This window comes from Pleurodeles waltl, chromosome 2_2 (genome assembly GCF_031143425.1).
Source record: "Pleurodeles waltl isolate 20211129_DDA chromosome 2_2, aPleWal1.hap1.20221129, whole genome shotgun sequence".
NCBI lineage: Eukaryota > Metazoa > Chordata > Amphibia > Caudata > Salamandridae > Pleurodeles > Pleurodeles waltl.
Genome location: NC_090439.1, coordinates 184,425,881 through 184,446,024, shown reverse-complemented (window position 1 = coordinate 184,446,024; position 20,144 = coordinate 184,425,881).

Below are 20,144 nucleotides of genomic sequence, written 5' to 3'. Positions count from 1 at the left end.
ACACATCAAATTTTTTGACAGAAAACAGAGGTGTTTTTTGCAAAGTGCCTACCGGTAGATTTTGGCCTCTACCTCAGCCGGCACCTATGGAAACCTGCCAAACCTGTGCACATGTGTGAACTAGAGACCTAGGGGAATCCAAGATGGGGTGACTTGTGGGGCTCTGACCAGGTTCTGTTACCCAGAATCCTTTGCAAACCTCAAAATCTGGCTAAAGAAACACGTTTTCCTCATATTTTGGTGACAGAAAGTTCTGGAATCTGAGAGGAGCCACAAATTTCCTTCCACCCAACGTTCCCCCAAGTCTCCCGATAAAAATGATACCTAACTTGTGTGGGTAGGCCTCATGCCCGTGACAGGAAATGCCCCAAAACACAACGTGGACTAATCCCATTTTTTGACAGAAAACAGAGGTGTTTTTTGCAAAGTGCCTACCTGTAGATTTTGGCCTCTAGCTCATCCGGCACCTAGGGAAACCTGCCAAACCTGTGCATTTGTGAAAACTAGAGACCTAGTGGAATCCAAGATGGGGTGACTTGTGGGGCTCTGACCAGGTTCTGTTACCCAGAATTGTTTGCAAACCTCAAAATCTGGCTAAAGAAACACGTTTTCCTCACATTTTGGTTTCAGAAAGTTCTGGAATCTGAGAGGAGCCACTAATTTCCTTCCACTCAGCGTTCCCCCAAGTCTCCCGATAAAAATGATACCTCACTTGTGTGGGTAGGCCTAGCACCCGTGACAGGAAATGCCCCAAAACACAACGTGGACACATCCCATTTTTTGACAGAAAACAGAGGTGTTTTTTGCAAAGTGCCTACCTGTAGGTGTTGGCCTCTAGCACAGCCGGCACATAGGGAAACCTGCCAAACCTGTGCATTTGTGAAAAGTAGAGACCTAGGGGAATCCAAGATGGGGTGACTTGTGGGGCTCTGACCAGGTTCTGTTACTCAGAATCGTTTGCAAATATCAAAATTTGGCTAAAGAAACACGTTTTCCTCACATTTTGGTGACAGAAAGTTCTGGAATCTGAGAGGAGCCACAAATTTCCTTCCACCAAGCGTTCCCCCAAGTGTCCTGATAAAAATGATACCTCACTTGTGTGGGTAGGCCTAGCGCCCGTGACAGGAAATGCCCCAAAACACAATGTAGACACATCCCGTTTTTTGACAGAAAACGGAGGTGTTTTTTGCAAAGTGCCTACCTGTAGATTTTGGCCTCTAGCTCAGCCATCACCTAGGGAAACCTACCAACCCTGTGCATTTGTGAAAGCTAGAGACCTAGGGGAATCCAAAATGGGGTGACTTGTGGCGCACTCACCAGGTTCTGTTACCCAGAATCCTTTGCAAACCTCAAAATATGGCTAAAGAAACACGTTTTCCTCACATTTTGGTGACAGAAAGTTCTGGAATCTGAGAGGAGACACAAATTTCCTTCCACCCAGCGTTCCCCCAAGTCTCACGATAAAAATGATACCTCACTTGTGTGGGTAGGCCTTGCGCCCGTGACAGGAAATGCCCCAAAACACAACGTGGAAACATCCCATTTTTTGACAGAAAACAGAGGTGTTTTTTGCAAAGTGCCTACCTGTAGATTTTGGCCTCTAGCTCAGCCGGCACCTACCGAAACCTGCCAATCCTGTGCATTTGTGAAAACTAGAGACCTAGGCGAATCCAAGATGGCGTGACTTGTGGGCCTCTGACCAGGTTCTGTTACCTAGAATCCTTTGCAAACCTCAAAATATGGCTAAAGAAACACGTTTTCATCACATTTTGGTGACAGAAAGTTCTGGAATCTGAGAGGAGACACAAATTTCCTTCCACCCAGCGTTCCCCCAAGTCTCCCGATAAAAATTATACCTAACTTGTGTGGGTAGGACTAGCGCCCGTGACAGGAAATGCCCCAAAACACAACGTGGACACATCCCATTTTTTGTCAGAAAACAGAGGAGTTTTTTGCAAAGTACCTACCTGTAGATTTTGGCCTCTACCTCAGCCGGCACAGAGGGAAACCTACCTAAGCTGTGCATTTTTGAAAACTAGAGTCCTAGGGGAACCTAAGATGGGGTGACTTGTGGGGCTTTGACCAGGTTCTGTTACCCAGAATCTTTTGTAAACCTCAAAATCTGGCTAAAGAAACACGTTTTCCTCACATTTTGGTGACAGAAATTTCTGGAATCTGAGAGGAGCCACAAATTTCCTTCTCTCCCAGCGTTCCCTTAATTCTCCCGATAAAAATGATACCTATCTTGGGTGGGTAGGCCTAGCGCCTGTGACAGGAAATGCCCCACAGCACAACGTGGACACATCCCATTTTTTGACAGAAAACAGAGGTGTTTTTTGCAAAGTGCCTAACTGTAGATTTTGGCATCTAGCTCAGCCGGCACCTAGGGAAACCTGCCAAGCCTGTGCATTTGTGAAAACTAGAGACGTAGGGGAACCCAAAATGGGGTGACTTGTGGGGCTCTGACCAGGTTCTGTTACCCAGAATCCTTTGCAAACCTCAAAATCTGGCTAAAGAAGCACGTTTTCCTCATATTTTGGTGACCGAAAGTTCTGGAATCTGAGAGGAGCCACAAATTTCCTTCCACCCAACGTTCCCCCAAGTCTCCCGATACAAATGATACCTAACTTGTGTGGGTAGGCCTAATGCCCGTGACAGGAAATGCCCCAAAACACAACGTGGACTAATCCCATTTTTTGACAGAAAACAGAGGTGTTTTTTGCAAATTGCCTACCTGAAGATTTTGGCCTCTAGCTCATCCGGCACCTAGGGAAACCTGCCAAACCTGTGCATTTGTGAAAACTAGAGACCTAGTGGAATCCAAGATGGGGTAACTTGTGGGGCTCTGACCAGGCTCTGTTACCCAGAATCGTTTGCAAACCTCAAAATCTGGCTAAAGAAACACGTTTTCCTCACATTTTGGTTTCAGAAAGTTCTGGAATCTGAGAGGAGCCACTAATTTCCTTCCACTCAGCGTTCCCCCAAGTCTCCCGATAAAAATGATACCTCACTTGTGTGGGTAGGCCTAGCACCCGTGACAGGAAATGCCCCAAAACACAACGTGGACACATCCCATTTTTTGACAGAAAACAGAGGTGTTTTTTGCAAAGTGCCTACCTGTAGGTGTTGGCCTCTAGCACAGCCGGCACATAGGGAAACCTGCCAAACCTGTGCATTTGTGAAAAGTAGAGACCTAGGGGAATCCAAGATGGGGTGACTTGTGGGGCTCTGACCAGGTTCTGTTACTCAGAATCGTTTGCAAATATCAAAATTTGGCTAAAGAAACACGTTTTCCTCACATTTTGGTGACAGAAAGTTCTGGAATCTGAGAGGAGCCACAAATTTCCTTCCACCAAGCGTTCCCCCAAGTGTCCTGATAAAAATGATACCTCACTTGTGTGGGTAGGCCTAGCGCCCGTGACAGGAAATGCCCCAAAACACAATGTAGACACATCCCGTTTTTTGACAGAAAACGGAGGTGTTTTTTGCAAAGTGCCTACCTGTAGATTTTGGCCTCTAGCTCAGCCATCACCTAGGGAAACCTACCAACCCTGTGCATTTGTGAAAGCTAGAGACCTAGGGGAATCCAAAATGGGGTGACTTGTGGCACACTCACCAGGTTCTGTTACCCAGAATCCTTTGCAAACCTCAAAATATGGCTAAAGAAACACGTTTTCCTCACATTTTGGTGACAGAAAGTTCTGGAATCTGAGAGGAGACACAAATTTCCTTCCACCCAGCGTTCCCCCAAGTCTCACGATAAAAATGATACCTCACTTGTGTGGGTAGGCCTTGCGCCCGTGACAGGAAATGCCCCAAAACACAACGTGGACACATCCCATTTTTTGTCAGAAAACAGAGGAGTTTTTTGCAAAGTACCTACCTGTAGATTTTGGCCTCTACCTCAGCCGGCACCTAGGGAAACCTGCCAAGCCTGTGCATTTGTGAAAACTAGAGACGTAGGGGAACCCAAAATGGGGTGACTTGTGGGGCTCTGACCAGGATCTGTTACCCAGAATCCTTTGCAAACCTCAAAATCTGGCTAAAGAAGCACGTTTTCCTCATATTTTGGTGACCGAAAGTTCTGGAATCTGAGAGGAGCCACAAATTTCCTTCCACCCAACGTTCCCCCAAGTCTCCCGATACAAATGATACCTAACTTGTGTGGGTAGGCCTAATGCCCGTGACAGGAAATGCCCCAAAACACAACGTGGACTAATCCCATTTTTTGACAGAAAACAGAGGTGTTTTTTGCAAATTGCCTACCTGAAGATTTTGGCCTCTAGCTCATCCGGCACCTAGGGAAACCTGCCAAACCTGTGCATTTGTGAAAACTAGAGACCTAGTGGAATCCAAGATGGGGTAACTTGTGGGGCTCTGACCAGGCTCTGTTACCCAGAATCGTTTGCAAACCTCAAAATCTGGCTAAAGAAACACGTTTTCCTCACATTTTGGTTTCAGAAAGTTCAGGAATCTGAGAGGAGCCACTAATTTCCTTCCACCAAGCGTTCCCCCAAGTGTCCTGATAAAAATGATACCTCACTTGTGTGGGTAGGCCTAGCGCCCGTGACAGGAAATGCCCCAAAACACAACGTGGACACATCCCATTTTTTGACAGAAAACAGAGGTGTTTTTTGCAAAGTGCCTACCTGTAGATTTTGGCCTCTAGCTCAGCCGGCACATAGGGAGACCTGCCAAACCTGTGCATTTGTGAAAAGTAGAGACCTAGGGGAATCCAAGATGGGGTGACTTGTGGGGCTCTGACCAGGTTCTGTTACCCAGAATCGTTTGCAAACCTGAAAATCTGGCTAAAGAAACACGTTTTCCTCACATTTTGGTGACAGAAAGTTCTGGAATCTGAGAGGAGCCACTAATTTCCTTCTACCAAGCGTTCCCCCAAGTGTCCTGATAAAAATGATACCTCACTTGTGTGGGTAGGCCTAGCGCCTGTGACAGGAAATGCCCCAAAACACAACGTGGACACATCCCATTTTTTGACAGAAAACGGAGGTGTTTTTTGCAAAGTGCCTACCTGTAGATTTTGGCCTCTAGCTCAGCCAGCACCTAGGGAAACCTACCAACCCTGTGCATTTGTGAAAACTAGAGACCTAGGGGAATCCAAAATGGGGTGACTTGTGGCGCACTCACCAGGTTCTGTTACCCAGAATCCTTTGCAAACATCAAAATTTGGCTAAAGAAACACGTTTTCCACATATTTTGGTGACAGAAAGTTCTGGAATCTGAGAGGAGCCACAAATTTCCTTCCACCAAGCGTTCCCCCAAGTCTCCCGATAAAAATGATACCTAACTTGTGTGGGTAGGCCTAATGCCCGTGACAGGAAATGCCCCAAAACACAACGTGGACTAATCCCATTTTTTGACAGAAAACAGAGGTGTTTTTTGCAAATTGCCTACCTGTAGATTTTGGCCTCTAGCTCATCCGGCACCTAGGGAAACCTGCCAAACCTGTGCATTTGTGAAAACTAGAGACCTAGGGGAATCCAAGATGGGGTGACTTGTGGGGCTCTGACCAGGTTCTGTTACCCAGATTCGTTTGCAAACCTCAAAATCTGGCTAAAGAAACACGTTTTCCTCACATTTTGGTGACAGAAAGTTCTGGAATCTGAGAGGAGCCACTAATTTCCTTCCACCAAGCGTTCCCCCAAGTGTCCTGATAAAAATGATACCTCACTTGTGTGGGTAGGCCTAGCGCCCGTGACAGGAAATGCCCCAAAACACAACGTGGACACATCCCATTTTTTGACAAAAAACAGAGGTGTTTTTTGCAATGTGCCTACCTGTAGGTTTTGGCCTCTAGCTCAGCCTGCACCTAGGGAAACCTACCAAACCTGTGCATTTCTGAAAACTAGAGACCTAGGGGAATCCAAAATGGGGTGACTTGTGGCGCACTCACCAGGTTCTGTTACCCAGAATCCTTTGCAAACATCAACATTTGGCTAAAGAAACACGTTTTCCACATATTTTGGTGACAGAAAGTTCTGGAATCTGAAAGGAGCCACAAATTTCCTTCCACCAAGCGTTCCCCCAAGTCTCCCGATAAAAATGATACCTCACTTGTGTGGGTAGGCCTAGCGCCCGTGACAGGAAATGCCACAAAGCACAACGTAGACAAATCCAATTTTTTCACAGAAAACAGAGGTGTTTTTTTCAAAGTGCCTACCTGTAGATTTTGGCCTCTAGCTCAGCCGGCACCTAGGGAAACCTGCCAAGCCTGTGCATTTGTGAAAACTAGAGACGTAGGGGAAGCCAAAATGGGGTGACTTGTGGGGCTCTGACCAGGTTCTGTTACCCAGAATCCTTTGCAAACATCAAAAATTGGCTAAAGAAACACGTTTTCCACATATTTTGGTGACAGAAAGTTCTGGAATCTGAGAGGAGCCACAAATTTCCTTCCACCAAGCGTTCCCTCAAGTGTCCTGATAAAAATGATACCTAACTTGTGTGGGTAGGCCTAGCGCCCGTGACAGGAAATGCCCCAAAACACAACGTGGACACATCCCATTTTTTGACAGAAAACAGAGGTGTTTTTTGCAAAGTGCCTACCGGTAGATTTTGGCCTCTACCTCAGCCGGCACCTAGGGAAACCTTCCAAACCTGTGCACTTGTGAAAACTAGAGACCTAGGGGAATCCAAGATGGGGTGACTTGTGGGGCTCTGACCAGGTTCTGTTACCCAGAATCCTTTGCAAACCTCAAAATCTGGCTAAAGAAACAGGTTTTCCTCATATTTTGGTGACAGAAAGTTCTGGAATCTGAGAGGAGCCACAAATTTCCTTCCACCCAGCGTTCCCCCAAGTCTCCCGATAAAAATGATACCTAACTTGTGTGGGTAGGCCTAATGCCCGTGACAGGAAATGCCCCAAAACACAACGTGGACTAATCCCATTTTTTGACAGAAAACAGAGGTGTTTTTTGCAAAGTGCCTACCTGTAGATTTTGGCCTCTAGCTCAGCCGGCACCTACGGAAACCTGCCAATCCTGTGCATTTGTGAAAACTAGAGACCTAGGCGAATCCAAGATGGCGTGACTTGTGGGGCTCTGACCAGGTTCTGTTACCCAGAATCCTTTGCAAACCTCAAAATATGGCTAAAGAAACACGTTTTCCTCACATTTTGGTGACAGAAAGTTCTAGAATCTGAGAGGAGACACAAATTTCCTTCCACCCAGCATTCCCCCAAGTCTCCCGATAAAAATTATACCTAACTTGTGTGGGTAGGACTAGCGCCCGTGACAGGAAATGCCCCAAAACACAACGTGGACACATCCCATTTTTTGTCAGAAAACAAAGGAGTTTTTTGCAAAGTGCCTACCTGTAGATTTTGGCCTCTACCTCAGCCGGCACAGAGGGAAACCTACCTAACCTGTGCATTTTTGAAAACTAGAGTCCTAGGGGAACCTAAGATGGGGTGACTTGTGGGGCTTTGACCAGGTTCTGTTACCCAGAATCTTTTGTAAACCTCAAAATCTGGCTAAAGAAACACGTTTTCCTCACATTTTGGTGACAGAAATTTCTGGAATCTGAGAGGAGCCACAAATTTCCTTCACTCCCAGCGTTCCCTTAATTCTCCCTATAAAAATGATACCTATCTTGGGTGGGTAGGCCTAGCGCCCGTGACAGGAAATGCCCCAAAGCACAAAGTGGACACATCCAATTTTTTGACTGAAAACAGAGGTGTTTTTTGTAAAGTGCCTACCTGTAGATTTCGGCCTCTAGCTCAGCCGGCACCTAGGGAAACCTGCCAAGCCTGTGCATTTGTGAAAACTAGAGACGTAGGGGAACCCAAAATGGGGTGACTTGTGGGGCTCTGACCAGGTTCTGTTACCCAGAATCCTTTGCAAACATCAAAATTTGGCTAAAGAAACACGTTTTCCACATATTTTGGTGACAGAAAGTTCTGGAATCTGAGAGGAGCCACAAATTTCCTTCCACCAAGCGTTCACTCAAGTGTCCTGATAAAAATGATACCTAACTTGTGTGGGTAGGCCTAGCGCCCGTGACAGGAAATGCCCCAAAACACAACGTGGACACATCCCATTTTTTGACAGAAAACAGAGGTGTTTTTTGCACAGTGCCTACCGGTAGATTTTGGCCTCTACCTCAGCCGGCACCTAGGGAAACCTGCCTAACCTGTGCACTTGTGAAAACTAGAGACCTAGGGGAATCCAAGATGGGGTGGCTTGTGGGGCTCTGACCAGGTTCTGTTACCCAGAATCCTTTGCAAACCTCAAAATCTGGCTAAAGAAACAGGTTTTCCTCATATTTTGGTGACAGAAAGTTCTGGAATCTGAGAGGAGCCACAAATTTCCTTCCACCCAGCGTTCCCCCAAGTCTCCCGATAAAAATGATACCTAACTTGTGTGGGTAGGCCTAATGCCCGTGACAGGAAATGCCCCAAAACACAACGTAGACTAATCCCATTTTTTGACAGAAAACAGAGGTGTTTTTTGCAAAGTGCCTACCTGTAGATTTTGGCCTCTAGCTCATCCGGCACCTAGGGAAACCTGCCAACCCTGTGCATTTGTGAAAACTAGAGACCTAGGGGAATCCAAGATGGGGTGACTTGTGGGGCTGTGACCAGGTTCTGTTACCCAGAATCGTTTGCAAACCTCAAAATCTGGCTAAAGAAACACGTTTTCCTCACATTTTGGAGACAGAAAGTTCTGGAATCTGAGAGGAGCCACTAATTTCCTTCCACCAAGCGTTCCCCCAAATGTCCTGATAAAAATGATACCTCACTTGTGTGGGTAGGCCTAGCGCCCGTGATAGGAAATGCCCCAAAACACAACGTGGACACATCCCATTTTTTGACAGAAAACAGAGGTGTTTTTTGCAAAGTGCCTACCTGTAGATTTTGGCCTCTAGCTCATCCGGCACCTAGGGAAACCAGCCAAACCTGTGCATTTGTGAAAACTAGAGACCTAGGGGAATCCAAGATGGGGTGACTTGTGGGGCTCTGACCAGGTTGTGTTACCCAGAATCGTTTGCAAACCTCAAAATCTGGCTAAAGAAACACGTTTTCCTCACATTTTGGTGACAGAAAGTTCTGGAATCTGGGAGGAGCCACTAATTTCCTTCCACCAAGCGTTCCCCCAAGTGTCCTGATAAAAATGATACCTCACTTGTGTGGGTAGGACTAGCGCCCGTGACAGGAAATGACCCAAAACACAACGTGGTCACATCACATTTTTTGACATAAAACAGAGGTGTTTTTTGCAAAGTGCCTACCTGTAAATTTTGGCCTCTAGCTCATCCGGTACCTAGGGAAACCTGCCAAACCTGTGCATTTGTGAAAGCTAGAGACCTAGGGGAATACAAGATGGGGTGACTTGTGGGGCTCTGATCAGGTTCTGTTACCCAGAATCATTTGCAAACCTCAAAATCTGGCTAAAGAAACACGTTTTCCTCACATTTTGGTGACAGAAAGTTCTGGAATCTGAGAGGAGGCACAAATTTCCTTCCACCCAGCGTTCCCCCAAGTCTTCCGATAAAAATGATACCTCACTTGTGTGGGTAGTCCTAGCGCCCGCGACAGGAAATGCCGAAAAGCACAACGTGGACACATCCCATTTTTTGACAGAAAACAGAGGTGATTTTTGCAAAGTGCCTACCTGTAGATTTTGGCCTCTACCTCAGCCGGCACAGAGGGAAATCTACCTAACTTGTGCATTTTTGAAAACTAGAGACGTAGGGGAACCCAAAATGGGGTGACTTGTGGGGCTCTGACCAGGTTCTGTTACCCAGAATCCTTTGCAAATATCAAAATTAGGCTAAAGAAACACGTTTTCCTCATATTTTGGTGACAGAAAGTTCTGGAATCTGAGAGGAGCCACAAATTTCCTTCCACCAAGCGTTCCCTCAAGTGTCCTGATAAAAATGATACCTAACTTGTGTGAGTAGGCCTAGCGCCCATGACAGGAAATGCCCCAAAACACAACGTGGACACATCCCATTTTTTGACAGAAAACAGAGGTGTTTTTTGCAAAGTGCCTACCGGTAGATTTTGGCCTCTACCTCAGCCGGCACCTATGGAAACCTGCCAAACCTGTGCACATGTGTGAACTAGAGACCTAGGGGAATCTAAGATGGGGTGACTTGTGGGGCTCTGACCAGGTTCTGTTACCCAGAATCCTTTGCAAACCTCAAAATCTGGCTAAAGAAACACGTTTTCCTCATATGTTGGTGACAGAAAGTTCTGGACTCTGAGAGGAGCCACAAATTTCCTTCCACCCAACGTTCCCCCAAGTCTCCCGATAAAAATGATACCTAACTTGTGTGGGTAGGCCTCATGCCCGTGACAGGAAATGCCCCAAAACACAACGTGGACTAATCCCATTTTTTGACAGAAAACAGAGGTGTTTTTTGCAAAGTGCCTACCTGTAGATTTTGGCCTCTAGCTCATCCGGCACCTAGGGAAACCTGCCAAACCTGTGCATTTGTGAAAACTAGAGACCTAGTGGAATCCAAGATGGGGTGACTTGTGGGGCTCTGACCAGGTTCTGTTACCCAGAATTGTTTGCAAACCTCAAAATCTGGCTAAAGAAACACGTTTTCCTCACATTTTGGTTTCAGAAAGTTCTGGAATCTGAGAGGAGCCACTAATTTCCTTCCACTCAGCGTTCCCCCAAGTCTCCCGATAAAAATGATACCTCACTTGTGTGGGTAGGCCTAGCACCCGTGACAGGAAATGCCCCAAAACACAACGTGGACACATCCCATTTTTTGACAGAAAACAGAGGTGTTTTTTGCAAAGTGCCTACCTGTAGGTGTTGGCCTCTAGCACAGCCGGCACATAGGGAAACCTGCCAAACCTGTGCATTTGTGAAAAGTAGAGACCTAGGGGAATCCAAGATGTGGTGACTTGTGGGGCTCTGACCAGGTTCTGTTACTCAGAATCGTTTGCAAATATCAAAATTTGGCTAAAGAAACACGTTTTCCTCACATTTTGGTGACAGAAAGTTCTGGAATCTGAGAGGAGCCACAAATTTCCTTCCACCAAGCGTTCCCCCAAGTGTCCTGATAAAAATGATACCTCACTTGTGTGGGTAGGCCTAGCGCCCGTGACAGGAAATGCCCCAAAACACAATGTAGACACATCCCGTTTTTTGACAGAAAACGGAGGTGTTTTTTGCAAAGTGCCTACCTGTAGATTTTGGCCTCTAGCTCAGCCATCACCTAGGGAAACCTACCAACCCTGTGCATTTGTGACAGCTAGAGACCTAGGGGAATCCAAAATGGGGTGACTTGTGGCGCACTCACCAGGTTCTGTTACCCAGAATCCTTTGCAAACCTCAAAATATGGCTAAAGAAACACGTTTTCCTCACATTTTGGTGACAGAAAGTTCTGGAATCTGAGAGGAGACACAAATTTCCTTCCACCCAGCGTTCCCCCAAGTCTCACGATAAAAATGATACCTCACTTGTGTGGGTAGGCCTTGCGCCCGTGACAGGAAATGCCCCAAAACACAACGTGGAAACATCCCATTTTTTGACAGAAAACAGAGGTGTTTTTTGCAAAGTGCCTACCTGTAGATTTTGGCCTCTAGCTCAGCCGGCACCTACCGAAACCTGCCAATCCTGTGCATTTGTGAAAACTAGAGACCTAGGCGAATCCAAGATGGCGTGACTTGTGGGCCTCTGACCAGGTTCTGTTACCTAGAATCCTTTGCAAACCTCAAAATATGGCTAAAGAAACACGTTTTCATCACATTTTGGTGACAGAAAGTTCTGGAATCTGAGAGGAGACACAAATTTCCTTCCACCCAGCGTTCCCCCAAGTCTCCCGATAAAAATTATACCTAACTTGTGTGGGTAGGACTAGCGCCCGTGACAGGAAATGCCCCAAAACACAACGTGGACACATCCCATTTTTTGTCAGAAAACAGAGGAGTTTTTTGCAAAGTACCTACCTGTAGATTTTGGCCTCTACCTCAGCCGGCACAGAGGGAAACCTACCTAAGCTGTGCATTTTTGAAAACTAGAGTCCTAGGGGAACCTAAGATGGGGTGACTTGTGGGGCTTTGACCAGGTTCTGTTACCCAGAATCTTTTGTAAACCTCAAAATCTGGCTAAAGAAACACGTTTTCCTCACATTTTGGTGACAGAAATTTCTGGAATCTGAGAGGAGCCACAAATTTCCTTCTCTCCCAGCGTTCCCTTAATTCTCCCGATAAAAATGATACCTATCTTGGGTGGGTAGGCCTAGCGCCTGTGACAGGAAATGCCCCACAGCACAACGTGGACACATCCCATTTTTTGACAGAAAACAGAGGTGTTTTTTGCAAAGTGCCTAACTGTAGATTTTGGCATCTAGCTCAGCCGGCACCTAGGGAAACCTGCCAAGCCTGTGCATTTGTGAAAACTAGAGACGTAGGGGAACCCAAAATGGGGTGACTTGTGGGGCTCTGACCAGGTTCTGTTACCCAGAATCCTTTGCAAACCTCAAAATCTGGCTAAAGAAGCACGTTTTCCTCATATTTTGGTGACAGAAAGTTCTGGAATCTGAGAGGAGCCACAAATTTCCTTCCACCCAACGTTCCCCCAAGTCTCCCGATACAAATGATACCTAACTTGTGTGGGTAGGCCTAATGCCCGTGACAGGAAATGCCCCAAAACACAACGTGGACTAATCCCATTTTTTGACAGAAAACAGAGGTGTTTTTTGCAAATTGCCTACCTGAAGATTTTGGCCTCTAGCTCATCCGGCACCTAGGGAAACCTGCCAAACCTGTGCATTTGTGAAAACTAGAGACCTAGTGGAATCCAAGATGGGGTAACTTGTGGGGCTCTGACCAGGCTCTGTTACCCAGAATCGTTTGCAAACCTCAAAATCTGGCTAAAGAAACACGTTTTCCTCACATTTTGGTTTCAGAAAGTTCAGGAATCTGAGAGGAGCCACTAATTTCCTTCCACCAAGCGTTCCCCCAAGTGTCCTGATAAAAATGATACCTCACTTGTGTGGGTAGGCCTAGCGCCCGTGACTGGAAATGCCCCAAAACACAACGTGGACACATCCCATTTTTTGACAGAAAACAGAGGTGTTTTTTGCAAAGTGCCTACCTGTAGATTTGGCCTCTAGCTCAGCCGGCACATAGGGAGACCTGCCAAACCTGTGCATTTGTGAAAAGTAGAGACCTAGGGGAATCCAAGAAGGGGTGACTTGTGGGGCTCTGACCAGGTTCTGTTACCCAGAATCGTTTGCAAACCTGAAAATCTGGCTAAAGAAACACATTTTCCTCACATTTTGGTGACAGAAAGTTCTGGAATCTGAGAGGAGCCACTAATTTCCTTCTACCAAGCGTTCCCCCAAGTGTCCTGATAAAAATGATACCTCACTTGTGTGGGTAGGCCTAGCGCCTGTGACAGCAAATGCCCCAAAACACAACGTGGACACATCCCATTTTTTGACAGAAAACGGAGGTGTTTTTTGCAAAGTGCCTACCTGTAGATTTTGGCCTCTAGCTCAGCCAGCACCTAGGGAAACCTACCAACCCTGTGCATTTGTGAAAACTAGAGACCTAGGGGAATCCAAAATGGGGTGACTTGTGGCGCACTCACCAGGTTCTGTTACCCAGAATCCTTTGCAAACATCAAAATTTGGCTAAAGAAACACGTTTTCCACATATTTTGGTGACAGAAAGTTCTGGAATCTGAGAGGAGCCACAAATTTCCTTCCACCAAGCGTTCCCCCAAGTCTCCCGATAAAAATGATTCCTCACTTGTGTGGGTAGGCCTAGCGCCCGTGACAGGAAATGCCCCAAAGCACAACGTGGACAAATCCAATTTTTTGATAGAAAACAGAGGTGTTTTTTTCAAAGTGCCTACCTGTAGATTTTGGCCTCTAGCTCATCCGGCACCTAGGGAAACCTGCCAAGCCTGTGCATTTGTGAAAACTAGAGACGTAGGGGAACCCAAAATGGGGTGACTTGTGGGGCTCGGACCAGGTTCTGTTACCCAGAATCCTTTGCAAACATCAACATTTGGCTAAAGAAACACGTTTTCCACATATTTTGGTGTCAGAAAGTTCTGGAATCTGAGAGGAGCCACAAATTTCCTTCCACCAAGCGTTCCCTCAAGTGTCCTGATAAAAATGATACCTAACTTGTGTGGGTAGGCCTAGCGCCCGTGACAGGAAATGCCCCAAAACACAACGTGGACACATCCCATTTTTTGACAGAAAACAGAGGTGTTTTTTGCAAAGTGCCTACCGGTAGATTTTGGCCTCTACCTCAGCCGGCACCTAGGGAAACCTGCCAAACCTGTGCACTTGTGAAAACTAGAGACCTAGGAGAATCCAAGATGGGGTGACTTGTGGGGCTCTGACCAGGTTCTGTTACCCAGAATCCTTTGCAAACCTCAAAATCTGGCTAAAGAAACACGTTTTCCTCATATTTTGGTGACAGAAAGTTCTGGAATCTGAGAGGAGCCACAAATTTCCTTCCACCCAGCGTTCCCCCAAGTCTCCCGATAAAAATGATACCTAACTTGTGTGGGTAGGCCTAATGCCCGTGACAGGAAATGCCCCAAAACACAACGTGGACTAATCCCATTTTTTGACAGAAAACAGAGGTGTTTTTTGCAAAGTGCCTACCTGTAGATTTTGGCCTCTAGCTCAGCCGGCACCTACGGAAACCTGCCAATCCTGTGCATTTGTGAAAACTAGAGACCTAGGCGAATCCAAGATGGCGTGACTTGTGGGGCTCTGACCAGGTTCTGTTACCCAGAATCCTTTGCAAACCTCAAAATATGGCTAAAGAAACACGTTTTCATCACATTTTGGTGACAGAAAGTTCTAGAATCTGAGAGGAGACACAAATTTCCTTCCACCCAGCATTCCCCCAAGAGTCCCGATAAAAATTATACCTAACTTGTGTGGGTAGGACTAGCGCCCGTGAAAGGAAATGCCCCAAAACACAACGTGGACACATCCCATTTTTTGTCAGAAAACAGAGGAGTTTTTTGCTAAGTGCCTACCTGTAGATTTTGGCCTCTACCTCAGCCGGCACAGAGGGAAACCTACCTAACCTGTGCATTTTTGAAAACTAGAGTCCTAGGGGAACCTAAGATGGGGTGACTTGTGTGGCTTTGACCAGGTTCTGTTACCCAGAATCTTTTGTAAACCTCAAAATCTGGCTAAAGAAACACGTTTTCCTCACATTTTGGTGACAGAAATTTCTGGAATCTGAGAGGAGCCACAAATTTCCTTCACTCCCAGCGTTCCCTTAATTCTCCGGATAAAAATGATACCTATCTTGGGTGGGTAGGCCTAGCGCCCGTGACAGGAAATGCCCCAAAGCACAACGTGGACACATCCAATTTTTTGACTGAAAACAGAGGTGTATTTTGCAAAGTGCCTACCTGTAGATTTTGGCCTCTAGCTCAGCCGGCACCTAGGGAAACCTGCCAAGCCTGTGCATTTGTGAAAACTAGAGATGTAGGGGAACCCAAAATGGGGTGACTTGTGGGGCTATGACCAGGTTCTGTTACCCAGAATCCTTTGCAAACATCAAAATTTGGCTAAAGAAACACGTTTTCCACATATTTTGGTGACAGAAAGTTCTGGAATCTGAGAGGAGCCACAAATTTCCTTCCACCAAGCGTTCCCTCAAGTGTCCTGATAAAAATGATACCTAACTTGTGTGGGTAGGCCTAGCGCCCGTGACAGGAAATGCCCCAAAACACAACGTGGACACATCCCATTTTTTTTTACAGAAAACAGAGGTGTTTTTTGCAAAGTGCCTACCGGTAGATTTTGGCCTCTACCTCAGCCGGCACCTAGGGAAACCTGCCAAACCTGTGCACTTGTGAAAACTAGAGACCTAGGGGAATCCAAGATGGGGTGACTTGTGGGGCTCTGACCAGGTTCTGTTACCCAGAATCCTTTGCAAACCTCAAAATCTGGCTAAAGAAACAGGTTTTCCTCATATTTTGGTGACAGAAAGTTCTGGAATCTGAGAGGAGCCACAAATTTCCTTCCACCCAGCATTCCCCCAAGTCTCCCGATAAAAATGATACCTAACTTGTGTGGGTAGGCCTAATGCCCGTGACAGGAAATGCCCCAAAACACAACGTGGACTAATCCCATTTTTTGACAGAAAACAGAGGTGTTTTTTGCAAATTGCCTACCTGTAGATTTTGGCCTCTAGCTCATCCGGCACCTAGGGAAACCTGCCAAACCTGTGCATTTGTGAAAACTAGAGACCTAGGGGAATCCAAGATGGGGTGACTTGTGGGGCTCTGACCAGGTTCTGTTACCCAGATTCGTTTGCAAACCTCAAAATCTGGCTAAAGAAACACGTTTTCCTCACATTTTGGTGACAGAAAGTTCTGGAATCTGAGAGGAGCCACTAATTTCCTTCCACCAAGCGTTCCCCCAAGTGTCCTGATAAAAATGATACCTCACTTGTGTGGGTAGGCCTAGCGCCCGTGACAGGAAATGCCCCAAAACACAACGTGGACACATCCCATTTTTTGACAAAAAACAGAGGTGTTTTTTGCAAAGTGCCTACCTGTAGGTTTTGGCCTCTAGCTCAGCCTGCACCTAGGGAAACCTACCAAACCTGTGCATTTCTGAAAACTAGAGACCTAGGGGAATTCAAAATGGGGTGACTTGTGGGGCTCTCAACAGGTTCTGTTACCCAGAATCCTTTGCAAACCTCAAAATCTGGCTAAAGAAACACATTTTCCTCACATTTTGGTGACAGAAATTTCTGGAATCTGAGATGAGCCACAAATTTCCTTCACTCCCAGCGTTCCCTTAATTCTCCCGATAAAAATGATACCTAACTTGGGTGGGTAGGACTAGCGCCAGTGACAGGAAATGCCCCAAAAAACAACGTGGACACATCCCATTTTTTGACAGAAAACAGAGGTGTTTTTTGCAAAGTGCCTACCGGTAGATTTTGGCCTCTACCTCAGCCGGCACCTAGGGAAACCTGCCAAACCTGTGCACTTGTAAAAACTAGAGACCTAGGGGAATCCAAGATGGGGTGACTTGTGGGGCTCTGACCAGGTTCTGTTACCCAGAATCCTTTGCAAACCTAAAAATCTGGCTAAAGAAACACGTTTTCCTCATATTTTGGTGGCAGAAAGTTCTGGCATCTGAGAGGAGCCACAAATTTCCTTCCACCCAACGTTCCCCCAAGTCTCCCGATAAAACTGATACCTAACTTGTGTGGGTAGGCCTAATGCCCGTGACAGGAAATGCCCCAAAACACAACGTGGACACATCCCATTTTTTGACAGAAAACAGAGGTGTTTTTTGCAAAGTGCCTACCTGTAGATTTTGGCCTCTAGCTCATCCGGCACCTAGGGAAACCTGCCAAACCTGTGCATTTGTGAAAACTAGAGACCTAGGGGAATCCAAGATGGGGTGACTTGTGGGGCTCTAACCAGGTTCTGTTACCCAGATTCGTTTGCAAACCTCAAAATCTGGCTAAAGAAACACGTTTTCCTCACATTTTGGTGACAGAAAGTTCTGGAATCTGAGAGGAGCCACTAATTTCCTTCCACCAAGCGTTCCCCCAAGTGTCCTGATAAAAATGATACCTCACTTGTGTGGGTAGGCCTAGCGCCCGTGACAGGAAATGCCCCAAAACACAACGTGGACACATCCCATTTTTTGACAGAAAACAGAGGTGTTTTTTGCAAAGTGCCTACCTGTAGATTTTGGCCTCTAGCTCATCCGGCACCTAGGGAAACCAGCCAAACCTGTGCATTTGTGAAAACTAGAGACCTAGGGGAATCCAAGATGGGGTGACTTGTGGGGCTCTGACCAGGTTCTGTTACCCAGAATCGTTTTCAAACCTCAAAATCTGGCTAAAGAAACACGTTTTCCTCACATTTTGGTGACAGAAAGTTCTGGAATCTGAGAGGAGCCACAAATTTCCTTCCACCAAGCGTTCCCCCAAGTGTCCTGATAAAAATGATACCTAACTTGTGTGAGTAGGCCTAGCGCCCATGACAGGAAATGCCCCAAAACACAACTTGGACACATCCCATTTTTTGACAGAAAACAGAGGTGTTTTTTGCAAAGTGCCTACCTGTAGATTTTGGCCTCTAGCTCATCCGGCACCTAGGGAAACCTGCCAAACCTGTGCATTTGTGAAAACTAGAGACCTAGTGGAATCCAAGATGGGGTGACTTGTGGGGCTCTGACCAGGTTCTGTTACCCAGAATTGTTTGCAAACCTCAAAATCTGGCTAAAGAAACACGTTTTCCTCACATTTTGGTTTCAGAAAGTTCTGGAATCTGAGAGGAGCCACTAATTTCCTTCCACCCAGCGTTCCCCCAAGTCTCCCGATAAAAATGATACCTCACTTGTGTGGGTAGGCCTAGCGCCCGTGACAGGAAATGCCCCAAAACACAACGTGGACACATCCCTTTTTTTGACAGAAAACAGAGGTGTTTTTTGCAAAGTGCTTACCTGTAGATTTTGGCCTCTAGCTCAGCCGGCACATAGGGAAACCTGCCAAACCTGTGCATTTGTGAAAACTAGAGACCTAGGGGAATCCAAGATGGAGTGACTTGTGGGGCTCTGACCAGGTTCTGTTACCCAGAATCGTTTGCAAACCTCAAAATCTGGCTAAAGAAACACGTTTTCCTCACATTTTTTTGACATAAAGTTCTGGAAACTGAGAGGAGCCACTAATTTCCTTCCACCAAGCGTTCCCCCAAGAGTCCTGATAAAAATGATACCTCACTTGTGTGGGTAGGCCTAGCGCCCGTGACAGGAAATGCCCCAAAACACAACGTGGACACATCCCATTTTTTGACAAAAAACAGAGGTGTTTTTTGCAAAGTGCCTACCTGTAGGTTTTGGCCTCTAGCTCAGCCTGCACCTAGGGAAACCTACCAAACCTGTGCATTTCTGAAAACTAGAGACCTAGGGGAATTCAAAATGGGGTGACTTGTGGGGCTCTCAACAGGTTCTGTTACCCAGAATCCTTTGCAAACATCAAAATCTGGATAAAGAAACACGTTTTCCTCACATTTTGGTGACAGAAATTTCTGGAATCTGAGATGAGCCACAAATTTCCTTCACTCCCAGCGTTCCCTTAATTCTCCCGATAAAAATGGTACCTAACTTGGGTGGGTAGGACTAGCGCCCGTGACAGGAAATGCCCCAAAAAACAACGTGGACACATCCCATTTTTTGACAGAAAACAGAGGTGTTTTTTGCAAAGTGCCTACCGGTAGATTTTGGCCTCTACCTCAGCCGGCACCTAGGGAAACCTGCCAAACCTGTGCACTTGTGAAAACTAGAGACCTAGGGGAATCCAAGATGGGGTGACTTGTGGGGCTCTGACCAGGTTCTGTTACCCAGAATCCTTTGCAAACCTCAAAATCTGGCTAAAGAAACACGTTTTCCTCATATTTTGGTGGCAGAAAGTTCTGGAATCTGTGAGGAGCCACAAATTTCCTTCCACCCAACGTTCCCCCAAGTCTCCCGATAAAAATGATACCTAACTTGTGTGGGTAGGCCTAATGCCCGTGACAGGAAATGCCCCAAAACACAACGTGGACACATCCCATTTTTTGACAGAAAACAGAGGTGTTTTTTGCAAAGTGCCTACCTGTAGATTTTGGCTTCTACCTCATCCGGCACCTAGGGAAACCAGCCAAACCTGTGCATTTGTGAAAACTAGAGACCTAGGGGAATCCAAGATGGGGTGACTTGTGGGGCTCTGACCAGGTTCTGTTACCCAGAATCGTTTGCAAACCTCAAAATCTGGCTAAAGAAACACGTTTTCCTCACATTTTGGTGACAGAGAGTTCTGGAATCTGAGAGGAGCCACTAATTTCCTTCTACCAAGCGTTCCCCAAGTGTCCTGATAAAAATGATACCTCACTTGTGTGGGTAGGCCTAGCGCCCGTGACAGGAAATGCCCCAAAACACAAAGTAGACACATCCCGTTTTTTGACAAAAAACAGAGGTGTTTTGTGCAAAGTGCCTACCTGTAGGTTTTGGCCTCTAGCTCAGCCTGCACCTAGGGAAACCTACAATACCTGTGCATTTTTGAAAACTAGAGACCTAGGGGAATTCAAAATGGGTTGACTTGTGGGGCTCTCAACAGTTTCTGTTACCCAGAATCCTTTGCAAACCTCAAAATCTGGCTAAAGAAACA